Source organism: Neofelis nebulosa, chromosome 10 (genome assembly GCF_028018385.1).
Source record: "Neofelis nebulosa isolate mNeoNeb1 chromosome 10, mNeoNeb1.pri, whole genome shotgun sequence".
NCBI lineage: Eukaryota > Metazoa > Chordata > Mammalia > Carnivora > Felidae > Neofelis > Neofelis nebulosa.
In genome coordinates this window covers 49,598,765-49,619,838 of record NC_080791.1, presented here as the reverse complement: position 1 = coordinate 49,619,838, position 21,074 = coordinate 49,598,765, and the positions used below count along the sequence as shown (strand labels likewise).

General features: G+C 39.5%; 1 protein-coding gene across 5 annotated transcripts in view; it reads right to left on the bottom strand.

Moving 5' to 3' along the window:
* PRCP (prolylcarboxypeptidase) overlaps positions 1 to 21,074 on the bottom strand; it is a 141,515-nt gene that overhangs the window by 97,220 nt on the left and 23,221 nt on the right. The window lies entirely within an intron of this gene.

Genomic DNA, 21,074 nt, shown 5'->3' with positions numbered 1-21,074 from the left:
TATTCTTTCATTAAAACCGAACTAAGCTACAAAAATATTCACAAAACTTTTTAAACTTCGTTGATTTTAATTACAAGGGCACCTGGGTAGCTTAGTAGGTTAAACATCTGACTTTGGCTCATGTCATGATCTCGCAGTACATGAGTTCAAGCCCTGTGTCAGGCTCTGTGCAAACAGCTCGGAGCCTGGAGCCTACAGCCTGCTTCAGATTCTGTGTCTCCCTCTCTCTCTGCCCCTCCCCTGTTCGTGCATTGTCTCTCTCAAAAATAAATAAATGTTAAAAAATTTTTTTAATTGATTTTAATTGCAGTAGTAATATTGGCACTGTTATTTTGAAGTTACTTTCTTTATATTGTAAAATAAAACAATGTTTGGGGTGTCTGGCTGGCTCAGCTGGTAGACAGCATGTGACTCTTAATCCCAGGGTTGCGAGTTCAAGACCCACGCTGGGTGTGGAGCCTACCTAAACACAACAACAACAATAAAACAATGTTATTGGTACTCAAGATTCTCAGTGATAACAGAAAAGATAAAAGATAACAATTATAAAATCAAGGAGTTACTTAAAAACACAGTATGGTAAAACTGAAGTGGAAATAGAGATATGAATTCATTAAATTTTTAAAATACAGATATCCCTTACGTTTTGAATTTTCATTATCCAAACTTCAATATCAAAATTCAAGGATTAAACAGACCACTGAAAAGGTCTATAAACACTGTCACCCCAGTAACAATTGACATTCCAAGAACTAGGATTTTGGTGTTTAATACCATTCCACACTAAAAGGAACTAGGGCTTGTCAGTGAAGTGGCTGACTAATATTTTGGGACAAGGAAGCTAAATGATAAACCTATACATCTTGCTGTGCATGGAAGCAAGGAAGTGCTCAAAAATTAATGCAGCGATGTCTAACAGATATAGGAACCAACTACAAGGGACTATATTATTGGCTTGTTTTAACAAACTGAACATAAAACAAATTGAACATATAAAGAATAATGATTGTAGCTGATTGAAGCATTCAATTCACAAAAATCTACTAGTTCAGATGGATATCAAAAAGGAAACAAATATATATGGTCATATGCCACCATTTAAGGTATTTATTAAACCAACTCCTAATTTAGAAATTGGGAATACAAAAAAGAACTCAATATTTAACCTGAGTTTCCAACAGAATTGTGTTTCAAGGTACCAAATAGTCCCAGTTAATGAAAAAGACCTCTGTTTAATTAAATGTCAGCTAATGCAGAAGGAATGACAGAATTAGAAAAATGACAGTTTTGCAAACCCTTATGAAGTTACTGATTCAGGCAAGAATTACCACATGGTGTTAAAAACATTAGGAGAATAAATGACAGGGAAATGAAGATTCATCTTAGTGCCAGAGTAATATCATGGAGAGTGCTCTCTTGTCACCAGGGCAAAATGGAACTTTACAATGGAAGAATTAGGCTGCCATCACCTCAATCTAGTGATGAAAATTAGCATCACTAACAGTGGGGCAGGCATAGAGTATGCACCTCCTCACATGGTACAACACAAAGCAAACTTCACCTATGATAAAATCGTGCCCAAAATGTTCAACTTGTATCTTTTTCCAGCCTTTAGATCTAATTTCTTATGGATCTAATTTCCTGTTTCCAGGAAATACACAGTGTAGAACAACAAGCTAAAGGCACTCTGAATAAGCAGTTGGACAAATCCAAATGTGCGATAAGACAATGGTAAGGCAATGTCATGATAAATAAAATAGATTAAACAAAATTTAAGGAACAAAATAACCAGATGCAATGCATGATTCCAGATTGTATCCTAGTTTGAACAAATGATACAAATGATAATTAGGACAATTAGGTTAATGTGAATATGGACTAGGTATTAGAAGAATCTGATAACTTGTTAATTTTGTTAGGGGCGATCATATTGTTGTGGCTGCATAAGTAAATGTTTTTACTTTTTACACCTGTATATCGAAGGATTTAGAGATAGAATGTCATGCTGTCTGCAATTTACTTGAAAATATTTCAACGCAAAAAAAGTAAGATGAATTTAAAGGAAGAAATTTTAATCTATACTGAAAGAGACAAAATACACACTGAGACTTTAAAACGTGTATAAAACGTGTCAAAAATGATAAAAATGACATAATAAGTTCAAGCTTAAAATGAACTTTAGGGGCGCCTGGGTGGCTCAGTCGGCTCAGGTCATGATCTCACGGTTCATGAATTCAAGCCCTGCATTGGGCTCTGTGCTGACATCACAGCCTGGAGCCTGCTTCAGGTTCTGTGTATCTCTCTCTCTCTATTCTTCCCCCACTTGCACTCTCTCTTTCTCTCAAAAATAAATAAACATTTAAAAAAATGAACTTTAGGGGGTGCCTGAGTGGCTCAGTCGGTTGAGCTCCCGACTTCAGCTCAGGTCATGATCTCACAGTTTGTGGCTTCGAGCCCCGCATCAGGCTCTGTGCTGACAGCTCAGAGCCTGGAGCCTGCTTCAGATTCTGTGTCTCCCTCTCTCTCTGCCCCTCCCCTGCTTGCACTCTGTCTCTCTCTCTCTCTCAAAAATAAATAAAACTTTTTAAAAAAAGGTTTTTTTTTAAGTGAACTTTAAATTTTGGGGATTTTTTTAACCTTTCACTTACTAAACTCACCATTTAAAATATAATTATCAAATCCTACAACATGGTAAGATTCATGTGCAATCTACCTGAATTTACAGTGTTATCCCACAGTACAGAGGCCCACTGAGCCTTTAGGATCATAGGGCCAGAGGCAACTGGGTAGCTCAGTGGGTTAAGCATTCGACTTTTGATTTGGGCTCAGGTCATGATCTCATGATTCATGAGTTCGAGCCCTATGGGCTCTGCACTGACAGTATGGAGCTGGCTCGGGATTCTCAATCTCTCCCTCTCTGCCCCCCCTCCATGCACATGCACTCTCTCTCTCTCTCTCTCTAAATAAATAAATAAATTAATTAATTAACTTTAAAAAAAAGGATCACGGAGATGAATTTCTCTAGTACTTGGGAGACACAGAAGTGAAAATGCTGCATCTGGTCTGAGGCAGACCCAGTGATCCAGAGCTGCTCCAGCCTGTCCAGCCTAAACCAGGCTCTGCAAGACTTCCGTAGGTCATTCTAAAACAGATGGGACTCCATAACCCAGCTTCTACCTACTTCACATTCATACCAGAGGTCCCAAAAGGCAAGTTTCTCAAAACTGCACTAAATTGCATACCTCCTGATGTCCATGATCATTGCTATATATAGTCCTAATACATAAGCTATTCTAATCTAAAGATGGCCTCCCTCAGGAAAATAAACAGTTTGTATAGAACAGGTTTATAATAATGATGTCCATGTGCTAAAAACCAGTAGCATTATATATGTTAATTCAACATACATAATCAATCACTCATTCAACCAGCATCTATTGAATGGCCAAGTTCTCATTCTGGACCAAGAAGTAAGTTAAGCAATGGGATAAAGTGTTGGCTGAGCCACAACTTAAACTGAGGCTTAAACTTAAAATTAGGCTGAGCCCTAATTTAAACTAGGGGCGCCTGGATGGCTCAGTCGGTTAAGTGTCCGACTTCGGCTCAGGTCATGAGCTCACAGCCTGTGGGTTCAAGCCCTGCATCGGGTTCTGTGCTGACAGCACAGCCTGAAGCCTGCTTCAGATTCTGTGTCTCCCTCTCTCTCCCCCTCTTCCACTTGTCCTCTGTCTCTCTCTTTCTCTCAAAAAAAATAAACATTAAGAAAATTAAAAACAAATAAACTAATTCAACTATACCCACTCAGCCTAAAAATAAAAGAGAGCAAGAGAAACAAACAATGGAGGGAAGATAGACAAGTGATTCCACTTGCCTCCATTCAGTAAGTATAGCGCTCCTCCATGTGAGGTCCCTACAAGTCAGCATCAGCATCACCTGGGAATCTGTTAAAAATGCAAATGCTCTGGCTAAATCCCAGAACTACTGAATCAGAAATTATGGATGGTAGAATCCAGTAGTCTGTGTTTTAACAAGCCCTCCAACTGATTCAGGTGTACAGCTGAAGTTTTAACAACGACTAAGTTAGCCTAAGCCACAAAATGGAACATGAATCTGCTATTCCTTCTCTTGACCTAGGTTTCAGAATACCTCTAATACTGTAAACATCTCACCATTCTGAATGAGATTCTGGTGTTTAAATATGTGCATTACCACCCAACATGGTCCCCAAATACAAGCCAATGTCATCATTTGAAGCTCAAAAGGAAAAACCATCATCTGTTTCACCAAAGAAGAAAAGACTGGCTGTGCTGGACTTAAAGAAAGTAGGTACATGTCTCTCTAACAAGACACCTTACCATGGGATTCTCAAAGATTATTCTGCTTCTTGTAAAATGAGATATTGTTGTACCCTTAAAAAGTAGCCCACAAAAAACCGTATTTCAATAATCCAGTCTAAAGGTTTCAAATTTGAAACCATGTAGAATTACAAGGGCCACAAAAACTTGAGAACCAGAGAAAGCCAACTTCCATGTGTGACCACTGTCTGGCCACTACTGCTGTGAGCAATTCATCCCTAACCATTTAGATTAGGAAGAAAAGGGAAGAACTCAGGTAGAGAAAGCAGCTTTGCAAATTAATAGACCTAAACTTGAATCTCTACTGTGAGGCCTCAGGCAAGTCACTTAACCTTTCTGAGCCCAGTATCTTCCTATATAAAATAAGGATAACACAATTTAAAGGATTGCTGGAGTGCCTGGGTAGCTCAGTCAGTTAAGTGTCCAACTTTGGCTTATGTCATAATCTCATGGTTCATGGATCCGAGCCTTTGTTTTGGGCACTGTGCTGACAGCTCAGAGCCTGGAGCCTGCTTCGAGTTCTGTGTCTCCCTCTCTCACTGTTCCTCCCCCCGTTCACACTCTGTCTCTCTCTCAAATAAAGATTAAAAAAAAAAATTATTTTAGGGGCACCTGGGTGGCTCAGTCGGTTAAGTACCCAACTTCACTCAGGTCATGATCTCATGGTTCGTGGGTTCGAGCCCCACATCAGGCTCTGTGCTAACAGCTCAGAGCCTGGAGCCTGCTTTGGATTCTGTGTCTCCCTCTCTCTACCCCTCACTGGCTCACATTCTGTCTGTCTGTCTGTCTGTCTCTCTCTCAAAAGTAAATAAACATTAAAAAATTTTAAAACATAAAAATAAAATAAAATAAATTATTTTAATTAAAAAAATAAATAAAATAAAATAAAATAAAGGATTGCTGTGATGATTAGAGAAAGTGTATCTAAAGTACCAGGTATAGTTTCTAATGTATAATAAGTACTTAATAATTGTTAGTTCTCCTCTCCATCTCATTTGGAAACCAATCCTAAGCATGGGGTACTTAGATGGGGTAAATAAGGGGGAGGGAAAGGATAAAGCTCTTCAGAAACAAAACAAAACTCTAAAGCTCTTCACTTAATTATAGGAAGTACCCTTGGAATGTTGAAATCTCCTATTTTTTTAGTGTTTCACCTAAATATTAAATAGCTAGAAACAGGCTATGAAATCCTGTTTGCAAAATATTAGTTTACACTTTTCTTGGCTTTTCCTAGCTTCAAGAATATCAACTTCAGGCTACAAAACTGTAGAATGTTTCCAATACCTAACAGCCCAGCACACTAGGGGCCGTGTGCCCTCTGCCGTTGAGAACTAGGATCCACATGCCACTTTGAGCTCTGCTCCTGAATAAAGAGATTTCATAAATCACAGCATGAAAGGGAACAAGGGCTTTAGAAATCATTTGATCTGTGTTCAATTGAAGAAACTGGGCTCAAAGAGGTCAAGTGACTTGGCCAAGGTCACAAGTTGGAGGCAGAACTAGAGGTTTTAATAAATTTTGCAATTTGGTTTACTGAAATAACTAAAATAGATAATAGTGCTGTAAAAGCAACAAAGCATGACCTCAAAAAGCAAACACACCTCTAGTCACATACAGCAGTTCTTTCTAAAATGTGGTCCCAACAGTTTTCAAGAGATACTTCCCTCCACCTTGTAGATAAGAAAGAAATCCATAAGAATGTGGTGGCAAGAAGGAACAAAGAGAATATCCTTTAAGTAAAATTTATTGTGGCAAAAATAACTATTGGACTTTAAAACTGTTCAAAGAATAAAGTTCACATCCAGAAAAGCCTATTAGAACATTATACCTGTCACCAACAATTTGGGTGGCAATTTGGGGATGCAGGGGAGAAAGGAAAGTAAATCACACAGAGCACCAACTACGTCTCTGGCACCATGCTGGGGCTTTCTTTATACAGATCATATCACCATCTTCCCAATGGAGCTCTAGGGGCACTTTCATTACACCAGTCTTACAAAAAGGTCGCCGACACTCAGAGAGGTCAGAATACTCGCCCACGATAACATAACTAAAAAATAAAAATCAAATACAATTTTTTCATGTGTTTTTATCCCCTACCCAATCCTACCTCCAAAGAAACCCAGTCTGAATTTTTCACTGTAATATACTACTGCAGAGAGAGCTGACTACCAATGTCAACCTTAAGCTGGAGACACTATACTAGCTTTCTCCAAGTTTGTAAAATGAAGGACATATCCTCCAGCCATTTACTAATGGTTAAAGTGAAGAATATGTGGAATATTGGTCTTTTCACCAGCCTGACTCAAAAATTGTTACTATTACTGTTTTTAACCCATTTAATTAGTCACTAATAAAAAACAAAATCACAGAGGTGCCTGGGTGGCTCAGTCAGTTAAGCATCAGACTCAGTCAGTTAAGCATCAGATTTCAGCTCAGGTCATGATCTCATGATCGTGAGATCAAGTCTGGAGTCAGGCTCCGTGTGGAGTGTGAAGCCTGCTTGGGATTCTCTCTCTCCCTCTCCCTCTGCCTCTCTCTCTCTTTTTCAAAAAAATAAAATAAAAAAATTTTTTAAATTACACTAACTCTTATACAATAGCCTTTCATTTTAGAAAACATAGTACACAGTTTTATTTATGCATCCAGATACATGATCACAGGTAATAGAAATTTTACTAAAGGTATGAAAAGTATACTCAGAGATATACAGGACAAAAAAAAAAAAAAATGGACTCATACCTCCAATAAACAAAAGTACCTTAAAAGAGGGCTCTCTGGTTTCCAATTCTAATCCAAAGATGCTAAAATGAAGTAAGACCCCCTTCCTTCCACTTGATGTGTATGTCCTGTATTAATTTTGGAACTGTGGCATTATATTGTTAGAGTTCCTAAATAGAGACACATTGTTTCTAGGCAAGGTTGATCTCCCCTGAAAGGGTAGACACCTTCATGTTGGAAGGACACAGGTTTTCAAAGAAGGAACCAAAATCTGGAAGGTAAGGCTTAGGCAGGCCATGGGTCTGTACCCGAAGAAGGCTGGATATCTACGAGAGGAATCCTACTAAGTTGTTATCCCTCATACAGCAGGTAGCCCAAGCTAAAACAAGATCAATATTCCGTGAGGATATTGTGGTGATGACAAAGGAAATGGTCCAAGTCCCTCCAAGAGGAAGGTGAGTCTAAGAGACAGGATTGTCCTTCCCTTCCCACAGGGATGTTCTCTTCATTGCCATCCTTTGCAGGTCTAGTTTCCATTTTAAGAAGGAAAGTGGAAGTTTCCTCAGACATACCCTTCAAATGAAATCATCATTCTGTATAATAAGACACTGTTCTGCACACATCCTTCTGTGCATATTAACCAGGAGAGAGAATTGTATTCCCCCCTTCCATACTTTTTTGGTAACCTACTCCTAATTTTAAAAAGGAAACAATTAGAAATAAATTATTTAAAGAGAAAATGACATGGGGAGAAGTACAGAAAAGGGGTGATATGGGAGAGTCCACTGTACAAAAAAGACCATCCAGTCTCCTATATTCATAAATGGATAGTTAGAAAGGCAAGAACACAATAGCTACCACAGTGTACCTGTACAAGACAGATGCTTTAGTGACACCTGGGTGGCCCAGTTGGTTAAGCATCTGACTCTCAGTTTTGGCTGAGGTAATGATCTTGCAGTTCATGAGATCAAGCCCCACATCAGGCTCTTCACTGAGAGTGCAGAGTCTGCTTGGGATTCTCTCTCTTCCTCTCTCTCTCCCTCCCTCCTTCCCTCCCTCCCTCCCCAGCTCATGCATCTCCTCCTCTCTCTCAAAATAAATAAATAAATATTTTTTAAAAAGACCAATACTTTAGGGGCACCTGAGTGGCTCAATTGGTTAAGTGTCTGACTTCAGTTCAGATCATAAACTCATGGTTCATGAGTTTTAGTCCTGGATTGGGCTCTGTGCTGTCAGTGCAGAGCCCCCTTTGGATCCTCAGTCTATCTTTCTCTCTGCCACTCCCTGCATGTGTGCTCTCATTCTCTCTCTCTCTCTCTCTCTCTCTCTCTCTCTCAAAAATAAACATTAAAAAAAGATATTTCATAAATTTTTTAATGTTTATTTTTGAGAGAGAGAGAGAGAGACAGAGTGTGAGCAGGGCAGGGGCATAGAAAGAGGGAGACACAGAATCCAAAGCAAGTTCCAGGCTCCGAGCTGTCAGCACAGAGCCCGACGCAGGGCTCACACTCATGAACTGTGAGATCATGACTTGAGCCAAATTAGGACACTTAACTGACTGAGCCACCCAGGGGCCCCACTTAAAAAATATTTTTTTAAATAAATAATCATTAAATGAATATAGTTCAATTCTTCTAATCAGTGGTTCCTCACATTTTTATGTATGAAGCCCCCTTGTTAATGTTAGAATTTTCATACATGCTCTATTTAATAGTCACTGCTTGAGAAAATACACAGGAGAAGCTAATATAAATTTAATACTGGTACAAATGAATACACAACAGCATCTAATTACATTTGAAAAAACAGTATATGCTTGGCAAGAAAATGGATTCATGCACCCTCTCCAATAACTGCGCAGTGCTCAGTTACTCCCTTTTCCTCTGACCAAGTACTGTATGCCTCAAGGGGGAAACACATTCTAAATTACCAAAATTCTAAAAAACAAAATACTCTCTGCTCTACTACTAAAACAGAGATGGAGATATCCTGCCCTTGAAACACCTAAAACATTACAGTAAATCAAGAAATAACATGTTTTTGAAAATATGCTCTACATCACTCATCATCAGGGAAATACAAATCAAAACCACAATGAGATACCACCTCACACCAGTCAGGATGGCTAAAATTAACAACTCAGTCAACAACAGATGTTGGCGAGGATGTGGAGAAAGAGGATCTCTTTTGCACCGCTAGTGGGAATGCAAGCTGGTGCAGCCACTCTGGAAAACAGTGTGGAGGTCCCTCAAAAATTAAAAATAGAATTACCCTACATCCTAGCAATTGCACTACTAGGTATTTTTTAAAATTTTTTTAATGTTTATTTATTTTTGAGAGAGAGCATAAGCATGAGCAAAGGAGTGGCAGAGAGAGAGGGAGACACAGAATCCAAAGCAGGCTCCAGGGCTGTCAGCACAGAGCCCAACACGGGGCTTGAACTCACGAACCACGAGATCATGACCTGAGCCAAAGTCGGATGCTTAACCGACTGAGCCACCCAGGCACCCCTGCACTACTAGATGTTTATCCAAAGGATACAGGAGTGCTGATTCAAAGGGCCATATGCATCCCAATGTTTATAGCAGCGCTATTGACAAAAGCCAAAATATGGAAAGAGCTCCAATGTCCATCAGCTGACAAACGAATAAAGAAGATGTGGTGTACACACACACACACACACACACACACACACACACACACACACACACTGGAATATTACTCAGCGATCAAAAAGAATGAAATCCTGCCATTTGCAACAACATGGATGGAACTAGAGTGTATTATGCTAAGCAAAATAAGTCACTGAGAGAAAGACAAATATCATATGATATCACTCATAGGAATTTAAGAAACAAAACAGATGAACATAAGGAAGGGAAGCAAAAATAATATAAAAACAGAGAGGGAGACAAACCATAAAAGACTATTAAATATAGAGAACAAACTGAGGGTTGCTGGTGGGGTGTTGGGTGCAGGAATGGGCTAAATGGGCAATGGGCATTTAAGGAGAGCACAAGCCTGGGTCTTATATGGAAGTGCTGAATCACTAAATTCTATCCCTGAAATCATTATTACACTATATGTTAACTAACTTGGATTTAAATTTTATTATTAAAAAATAATTTTAAAAAAATACTACTTACCTAAAAAGAACTCTAAGACTTTGAGGGGAAAAAAAAAGAAACATGTTTTGTCAAAAAACAGTTAAGTGTTGGATCAGACAACGATTCTGGCATCATCTGTTGACTAACTTTGTGCAAGCACCAGATGATCAGTAATCACATGATCAACTCCCAATGGCTTCAGGAAGCTTTGTACCACTAGAGTTACCTGGCCACAGCTTAAGCTCTCAAATTAGAAAGTATTACTGTGATTACTAAATACATACATTTTAGGAAATATTACACAGTCAGAGGGCGCTGTCGTATAAGTAGTGGGAGAGCCTATTAAGTTTTATGCACTAGATTCATAACATTTCAGATTAGATTTCAAGTCCAAACTCTTAAATGAGATATAGTGATGCCAATTATTTTAAAACTCTCTTTTTATTTTATTTTTTTTAATGTTTATTTTTGAGAGAGACAGAGCATAAGAGGGGGAGGGGCAGAGAGAGAGGCAGACACAGAATCCGAAGCAGGCTCCAGGCTCCGAGCTATCAGTGCAGAGCCCAACGTGGGGCTCGAACCCACGAACCATGAGATCATGAACTGAGACGAAGTCAGAAGCTTAACTGACTGAGCCACTGAGGCACCCGAAATCTATCTTTTTAAAATAAAGATACAGTCACATAATTTAAAAATGCATTCATCATCCTTTTTAAAGTAAGGGTTCAAAAATTCATGCTTTTAAAAATCAGAATAGTGGTTACTCTTGTAGGGGGAAAGTGACTCTAAAAGAGAATAAGGGGATTCTAGAATTAGGATGGTGCGTTTTTCTATATGTATAAGATAATCAACAAAATAGGCTTGTAAACATTTAAGATTTCCTCCAAGATACATGTATATGTATATATGTTTATATTTCTATTTCACTATAATCATAAGGAAATTATACTGTACTAAATCACATCTGTATTAGATTTTCTTTCATTCAAAAATATGTACTGAAGGGCACCTGGGTAGGTCAGTTGATTGAGCGTCCAACTCTTGATTTCAGCTCAGGTCAGGATCACAAGATCATGAGATCGAGTCCTGTGTCAGGCTCTATGCTGAGCAGGGAGCCTGCTTAGATTCTCTCTCCCTCTACCCCTTTCCACCACTTGTGCTTTTTCTCCCTCTGTAAAATAAAAAATAAATATATGTATTGAGTACTCACTAAATGATAGGCATTAAGGAAAGAGAACTAAGATATAATTTCATCTGTCAAGTTTTGAATCTAACAAAAGTGGTGAGCATGCTAATAAACAATCACAGGATGGTGTAGTTAAGTTCTACAAAGGGCTGTGGGAGCTCACAAGAGGTAGTTACCATCCTGCCTGAGGCAATCATGCAAGGCTTTACCAAAGAGGTAATATCCAAGCTTAACTCTGAAGAGTAACAAGATTTTTTCAGGTACAGAAGAAACAGAAGAGCATTTCAAGTAAAGCGAACAAGATAAGCTGTGCAGAACAAGCTTATTCAAGAACTGTTGTTTTATGGCAGGAGGCATACAGTTTATGAGGGGAAGAAATGAGAGATCAGATTATATTCATCAGGCTGCTTCCAGATATAGCAATGAAAATCTTCCTATAAAGAGAAACTTACCTGAAATCTGAGCTTGCATCTCTAAACCAACATTGAATGAAACTGGTTCACTGGAAACAGCCTTAATGAGGCAGAGACTTTTGTTTGGTTTGTCCACTAAATGTCCAGGGACTTGTATAATGTCTAGCACATAAAAGAACATCAGTGAATATACAGAGAATGAATGATTGCATGCATACATCCTAGCTCTGCTATTGGTGTAAAATTAGACCCAACGGGGCTTCAGAGAACAGCATGGTTCAAAGCAAAGAGAATGGAGATCAAAGTGCCCAAGAGTGAAGTTTGTGCAGGCTCATTTACTGCATGAGTCTACTATTGGCTTTGGAAGAGTTGCAGAACACTGTAAGTGGCTGTGCCTTTTGACCCAAGCATAAAATCTAAAACCAATTCACAATAGTTTAGCCTTTATCCAGGATGCTGAGGACACAGGAACTGCATGCCCTCTGCTGAGAGTACAAACAGGAAGATAAAGAAGTATGAAATTAATATAGACAATAGACCAGCATCTGGGTGTAGGGGCAGGGGGAAAACTAATAAGCATTCTTCTGAAGTATATAACCTAAAATATACCTGACCTTGTGACAGGGTTATAGCCACAATTTTCAGGACTGGAAAGAATTTAAAGGTGTGGTTCTCAGCCAGTGCACAGTTACCTAACCTGAATGACAGTTTCCTGTAAAATGTATATCATAACGGCTCATTCAGCAGCATACTGGTATTTGGTAAACCCAAATGTGCTACAAAATGTTGATCTGATCAATGTGTAAGATACACTTATTGAACAACAGAGTTTTATAAAGAAGGAAGAAACACATAAGAGGTATCATGGCCAAGAGCACATGATTAGACAAAACAGCTGAAATTATATATAAGGAGGCATATCATGATGCAGGGGGATTCTGAGGAGACAAGACAGAATGTGGTCAACAGCACAGATGGAGGGATTTGACTTGGACAGGAGGAAGAACCTCTCCTTCACTGAGAAACAGATGGCTGCAGGAGGAGTTACATTTCTAGGTGGAAAGGGAAGAAACTGAAGGGGTTCTAGCTAAAATGCCTGTTACACAGCAACTTAGTTTCTTAATCAGTGAAGTAGGGGACAGGGCATGGTGTTTCTTTTTTTTTTTTTTTTTCAATATATGAAATTTATTGTCAAATTGGTTTCCATACAACACCCAGTGCTCATCCCAAAAGGTGCCCTCCTCAATACCCATCACCCACCCTCCCCTCCCTCCCACCCCCCATCAACCCTCAGTTTATTCTCAGTTTTTAAGAGTCTCTTATGCTTTGGCTCTCTCCCACTCTCTTTTTTTTTTTTTCTTCCCCTCCTCCATGGGTTTCTGTTAAGTTTCTCAGGATCCACATAAGAGTGAAAACATATGGTATCTGTCTTTCTCTGTATGGCTTATTTGGGCATAGTGTTTCAATGATTTGAAGACAGAGGTAAAAGTGTGACATGGAAGAAGGAACTGATGCTTAGGCCTCCTGAGGGTCCCTGAGGTGGAGGCTGAATTTGCAGGCATAGATAGCAATCTGCCTAGTTGTAGGTTTGCTTCAGCAGAGATCCACAACCCAGGAGCAGGAGTAGAGACATTTAACAGCTATATAAAACTAGGATGGGAATTCCATAAAGAAGCTGACAGAAGGACAGGGGTAAAAAGACCAGAGATCATCCCTGATCTCTACACAAACATGAATACCTAGAACCACGAGGTCCTCTACACCATAGACAAATGCTATCGAAATCCACTTGCTGACTTGAAAGGGAATCTAAACTCTGTTATATTTATTCCATTTCATGGAGTAAAAAATCTTGACAGAACTCATCTATGCAATATGTATTTCAATGATAATCTTATAAAAGTTATATAATGCTGTATATTACCAAAGCTTTACATGTTAATATTCTCCTGCTTTGTTAAATATAATATGATGTATTACCATCATTTTTCTTCCTTTATACTCTAGTGTTCTTTAAAAAAAATTTTCTAATGTTTATTCATTTTTGAGAGACAGAGAGCACAAACAGGGTTGGGGCAGAGAGAGAGGGAGACGCAGAATCCAAAGCAGGCTCCAGGCTCTGAGCTGTCAGCACAGAGCCTGAAGTGGGGCTCGAACCCACGAACCACCAGATCATGACCTGAGCCATAGTCAGACACTTAATTAACTGAGCCACCCAGGTGCCCCTATACTCTAGTGTTCTGAATGTTTCTGTACACACAAAATATTCTTCTGGTAGCACTGTTATAATCGTATACCATGCCAGAACTTCTGAAAGATGGAGGCTGGTATCTGCTATAGTGTCAAAAAATAAATATCCCAGCCCTACCCCTAAAAAGGCAAAACCATGCTTTCCACATACAGGACCACAGGCCTGCAGTATAAGTAACACCATTCAATCTTCTGTACTTCCCTTCCTCTGAAGGGATGGTCCTCCTGCAGAGGGCTGTGATGACCTCTCAGATCTTCTCCAACAGAGCAACCCTGTTTCTTACCCATATAACACTTTCTGAAATGTTCATAACCCCATTCACATCCTAGTTCAATTATGTTCCTCTCATGCATGGCGTGCCCAGAAATGAGTAAAATGCATGAAATGCGGTCTAATGAAGTGCCTTCCTCACCACCTGCCAGAAATAAATAATTTGTGAGTATGTTCATAGATATTGCTCCACTGCTACAGCCTACTTTAAATTAAGAGTTCAGGAAAGGTGTGTTGGGTTGAATAGGGTTTCCCTCAACCCCCCAAAATTCATATCCTTCCTGGAACCTCAGAATATGAATTTATATGGAAATAGAGTCATTGTAGATGTAAATAGTTAAGATGAGGTCATACTGGAGCAAGATGACCCTTAATCTAATATACTAATGTCCTAATGAGAAGAGACACAGAGACAAAGACAGAGAGGAGAATGCTATGTAAAGGTACAGATGAACAAAAGAAAGACAGCCATGTGACAACAGAAGGAGACAATGAAATTACACAGCTACAAACCAAGGAACACCAAGGACTGCCAGCAACCAGCAGAAACTAGCAAAGGCATGAAACAGATTCTCCCTTTGGTCCCCCTAAACAAACCAATTCTGGCAACAACAGAATTGTTACAACAGCTCTAAGAAACTAACACAAACAGCTGTTTGTTACAATAGCTCTAAGAAACTAACACAGAAGTATTCTCCACAGAGTGGCATTGAAGTAAAGCCTAAAGGAGCCAGCCAGGGGAAGAATTCCAGAAAGAAGGAATGGAAAATATAAAGGCTCAGAGGCCAGAAAGGGCTTACTTAGCATGTTGTAGAAACAGAAAGGTGTCAAGAGTGTCTGGAGCATGGTGAATAAGGGGGAGAAGAATATGGGATGAGGCTTAGGGTAGGGAGTTTAAATTTAACATTAACGGCAATGGGAAGCCCTAAGAGCTTTTTTGTTTGTTTGTTTGTTTGTTTGTTTGTTTGTTTTTGAGAGACAGAGGGGGGAGAGAGAGAGAGAGCAAGCCCACAAACAGAGAAGGGGCAGAGAGAGAGAGAGGGAGACACAGAATCTGAAACAGCTCCAGGCTCTGAGTGGTCAGCACAGAGCCCCAAGCAGGGTTCAAAACCATAAACCATGAGATCATGATCTGATCTGACCTCAGACACTTAACCAACTGAGCCATCCAGGCACCGCCCCCTCCCCTTTCCCTAAGAGCTTTAAGACTTGTTCTGATCCATGTCTTAAAGAGATCACTCCAGCTATTCTGCGGAGGCGGGCCTAGAGAAGACGATTTTTATTTTAATTTTTTTTAAAATTTTTTAACGTTTTATTTATGAGACAGGGAGAGACAGAGCATGAATGGGGGAGGGTCAGAGAGAGAGGGAGACACAGAATCTGAAACAGGCTCCAGGCTCTGAGCAGTAAGCACAGAGCCCGACGCAGGGCTCGAACTCACGAACCGTGAGATCGTGACCTGAGCCGAAGTCGGACGCTTAACCGACTGAGCCACCCAGGCGCCCTGAGAAGACGATTTTTAAAAAGGGAGAAAGAATAAACAGAAGGTTACTACTGAAAGGGCCAGATGAGAGATCACTGCAAGACTGATAAATAAGCTAAGTTTTAATCCAGATCTTTTTTTTTTTTTTTTTAAAGTTTATTTATTTCAAGAGAGAGAAACAAGCAGGGTAGGGGCAGGGAGAGAGGGGAGAGAGAGAATCCCAAGCAGGCTCTGTGCTGCCAGCACTGAGCCCAACACAGGGCTTGAACTGGCGAACCATCAGATCATGACCTGAGTCAAACTGGAGTCAGGAGCCTAACTGACTGAGCCACTAGCCGCCCAAGCCCAGATCTCTTCTAAATTGTTATATATATCACATATAACAATGTTCATTTTCCACAATCATAATACACCCAGTAAAGATCACAATGAAAAAGGGCCCAGTGTATAATATTAGCAGTATATGCACAACAGCCATCAACAAAATGAAGTCTTCCGAACCAATGTAACCACCATTGCTGCTCTTTAATAACTGATTCTGCACTGAACCTGACTGTGGGCATTCTAAATAGTAAGAGCCCCACTAAACTAATACAAGACATCCAAGGCCATCAGGCTCCTCCTAGTAAATAGTGGAAGTTAATAAAGTAGATTTTATTTCCACCTTTTTCCTCCAAAATCTAATTAAAGAAATTGTACAAAGTGAGACCCCAAAGTTCTCAAACTTTACGGCCTCTGTTCCCCTCTGATGAGACAAAAGCCATCAGGGACCACAATCTTTACCTTGTTACCTCTGTCAAATGTTACCACATGCTAAAATGCATCTCCTCCTCCACCATGGAGGATCTTCTGTGAATCACACTGTGAGAACCATTGAAACAAAAATCTACAGCATTCATTTTTAGAGATTGCTTTAAAATGAATTATTTTTAATACATTGAATAATACAAGATTTTAAAAGCTTTTAGCATTCCAAAATATTAAACTTTACGAAATCCTCACATGAAAATCATCCACAAAAGGAAGCAACTGAAGAAAAGTAGCTGCCTAAGCTTCTTCCTGGGGAACTCCAGCGTCAAAGTTCTCAGTCCCGATTTCACTATAAAATGGTCTCTAGAGACCTTTAATCATCAACTTAAAAATACACTCTATAGACTACTCATTGTTTTCAGCATTCATCCGGTCTGAGTGATAAGGACACTGTAAAAAAGATAAAGGAAAGGGAAAAGGATATCCTCAGCTGAAACTCAGAACAATGACAAGTTCAAACACAACCAAGTTGCTTCTTTGATTACTTTCAGGTGCTTTTGCCATTGTGTCACCATCTTGTATAACAACTTCTCAGAGTTAATAGGATGTACAGAGAAGTGACAGTGAGTAGTTACAGTCATTTATTCATTTAAAAGCATTTCTTGAGTGCCTACCATGGGTAAGTACTACAGACAACAGTGGACAAGCTAGATGTGGTCACTGCCTTTACAGTGCTTATAGTCTAATGATAGAAACAGACAACAAATAAGCAAAGACACAAATAAACACTCAGAAACCATAACAGAATACAGAGATACACCTAATTTTAATACAATGGTCAGAGAAGGGGTCTCAGAGCAGATAACAGTTAATTAAGCCTTTAATCTCCATAACCTTCTATCAGTTATGTCACTGTGTGAAGAGGTCCAGGGGATTCTATTCAATGCCATTTTCTATGCAAAGCAGTCCTTGGCCTTCCTGCCTTCTTTGTGCTTCTCTAGTAATTTTAGTTCTCTTATAACATTTTTCAAATGTTCTCTTTAATGGTAGTTATTTATAGACACATATCCTATCCCCGCTGTATACTATTATTAACCCAAAACTAAAGTAACCCTAAATAAGATGTTAGAATCTGTTGATCAAATGATTGTGTATTAATCCCACTTGTACCTGTGAATAGTGCAAAGGCTGCACCTAAGGCCTAAATGTACATTCTCTCATTTGTTCTTTACAGAAATTCTAATGAAAGTGACTTTTCCCACCACATCACACTGCCTTCTCTTTTTTGTTGTTATTGTTTTTTTTAAATTTAATTTAATTTTTTTTTAAATTTTTTATTTTTTAAAATTTACATCCAAATTAGTTAGCATATAGTGAAACAATGATTTCAGGAGTAGATTCCTTAATGCCCCTTACCCATTTAGCCCATCCCCCCTCCCACAACCCCTCCAGCAACACTCAGTTTGTTCTCCATATTTATGAGTCTCTTCTGTTTTGTCCCCCTCCCTGTTTTTATATTATTTTTGTTTCCCTTCCCTTATGTTCATCTGTTTTGTCTCTTAAAGTCCTCATATGAGTGAAGTCATATGATTTTTGTCTTTCTCTCACTAATTTCACTTAGCATAATACCCTCCAGTTCCATCCACATAGTTGCAAATGGCAAGATTTCATTCTTTTTGATTGCTGAGTAATATATAATATTATATGTGTGTGTATACACACACACACACACACACACACACACACACACATATACATATACATACATACCACATCTTCTTTAGCCATTCATCCATTGAGGGACCTTTGGGCTCTTTCCATACTTTGGCTTTTGTCGATAGTGCTGCTATAAACATGGGGATGCATGTGTCCCTTTGAAACAGCACACCTGTATCCCATGGATAAATGCCTAGAAGGGCAATTGCTGGGTCGTAGGGTAGTTCTATTTTTAGTTTTTTGAGGAACCTCCATACTGTTTTCCAGAGTGGCTGCTGCACCAGCTTGCATTCCCACCAACAATGCAAAAGAGATCCTTTTTCTCTGCATCCTTGCCAACATCTGTTGTTGCCTGAGTTGTTAATGTTAGCCATTCTGAGAGGTGTGAGGTGGTATCTCATTGTGGTTTTGATTTGTATTCCCTGATGATGAGTGATACGGAGCATGTTTTCATGTGTTGGTTGGCCATCTGGATGTCTTCCTTGGAGAAGTGTCTATTCATGGTTTTTGCCCATTTCTTCACTGGATTCTTTGTTTTTTGGGTGTTGAGTTTGATAAGTTCTATAGAGTTTGGATACTAACCCTTTATCTGATATGTCATTTGCAAATATCTTCTCCCATTCTGTCAGTTGCCTTGTAGTTTTGCTGATTGTTTCCTTCGCTGTGCAGAAGCTTTATATTTTGATGAGGTCCCAGTTCACTTTTGCTTTTGTTTCCCTTGCCTCCAGGGACGTATTGAGTAAGAAGTTGCTGCGGGCAAGTCAAAGAGGTTTTTGTCTGCTTTCTCCTCAAGGATTTTGATGGCTTCCTGTCTTACATTGAGGTCTTTCATCCATTTTGAGTTTATTTTTGTGTATGGTGTAAGAAGCTGGTCCAGGTTCATTCTTCTGCATGTCACTGTCGTTTTCGAGCACCACTTGCTGAAGAGACTGTCCTTATTCCATTGGATATTCTTTCCTGCTTTCTCAAAGACTAGTTAGTCATACGTTTGTGGGTCCATTTCTGGGTTCTCTATTTTGTTCCATTGATCTGAGTGTCTGTTCTTGTGCCAGTACCATAGTGTCTTGATGATTACAGCTTTGGAGTATAGCTTGAAGTCTGGGATTGTGATGCCTCCTGCTTTGGTTTTCTTTTTCTTTTTTTTTTTTTAAATTTTTTTTTCAACTTTTTTTTATTTATTTACTTTTGGGACAGAGAGACAGAGCATGAACGGGGGAGGGGCAGAGAGAGAGGGAGACACAGAATCGGAAACAGGCTCCAGGCTCCGAGCCATCAGCCCAGAGCCTGACGCGGGGCTCGAACTCACGGACCGCGAGATCGTGACCTGGCTGAAGTCGGACGCTTAACCGACTGCGCCACCCAGGCGCCCCTGGTTTTCTTTTTCAAGATTGCTTTGGCTATTCGGGGTCTTTTCTGGTTCCATGCAAATTTTAGGATTATTTGTTCTAGCTCTGTGAAGAATGCTGGTGTTACTTTGATAGGGATTGCATTGAATATGTAGATTGCTTTGGGGAGTATTGACATTTTAACAATATTTGTTCTTCCTATGCCAGAGCATGGAATCTTTTTCCATTTTTTTTTGTGTCTTCTTCAATTTCTTTCAAAAGCTTTCTATAGTTTTCAGTGTATAGATCTTTCACCTCTTTGGTTAGATTATTCCTAGGTATTTTATGGTTTTTTGTGCAACTTTAACGGGATCAATTTCTTGATTTTTCTTTCTGTCGCTTCATTGTTGGTGTATAGGGATGCAACTGATTTCTGTGCATTGATTTTATATCCTGCAACTTTGCTGAATTCATGAATCAATTCTAGCAGTTTTTTTGTGGAATCTTTTGGGTTTTCTATATATAATATCATGTCATCTGCCAAGAGTGAAAGTTTGACCTCCTCCTGGCCAATTTGGATGCCTTTTATTTCTTTGTGTTGTCTGATTGCAGAGGCTAAAACTTCCACTACTATGTTCAATAACAGTCTGCCTCCTCTCTCTTATTCACATCTGAACCCCCACAGCACAAAGCACAATGGGTATAGCACTGTTTCATCAATAACTGTTGAGTTGAATTGGAAAGAAAAAGTGAGAAGTGTAATGTGACACCAGAGAACCAAGAAGCCTACCTGAACCAATTAACTCTGCTCTCACCCCTTTTGTCTACCAGTGACACTATGTTATCTTTCTATCAGGTGTGTTAGCATCAGGAAAAATGGACAGATCCAAAAATTATCATGTTAAAATCCAACTCAATACTGACTCTCTTCAGCAAGGACAAGGCCCTTTCATACTCCCACTACTTCCTGACTGCCTACTGCATGTGCCTGGCTACACCAGACACAAGGATAAAAGGCACAGTCTTTGCTCTAAAAGAGGTCATAGCCCAGTTGAGACAAGCAAGTAAAGAAACTATTTCTACACAATGGATGCTATCATGAATCCAGGTAGCACAAGATGTTTGTTATAGCAGCAAAAAGGAAACACAATCTAACTAACTGCTGGTATAGGAAGCTGCAATGAAGGCAAACTCAGAGGACATGATAATGCCTCTACTGGGACCCTGCCCACCTCTTTTCCAACCTCATCTTCCATTGCCTGTCCCTCTCCTATTTCATAATTCAGAAACCCACTGGACATAATATGCTTTCTCAAGTCTCCAGGCTACTGCATGTGAATTTTCCCCTGCTTGGAATATTTTCCTACCCACGTCATTACAGAAAACTCCCTACTTCATCCTCCATCCATCCAAGTATTCATTTAAGAAGTGTCCCCTCCATAAAGTTTTCCAGGACAACCCCAGGCCTACAGAGTGGCTGCTTCTCCAGTGGAAAGA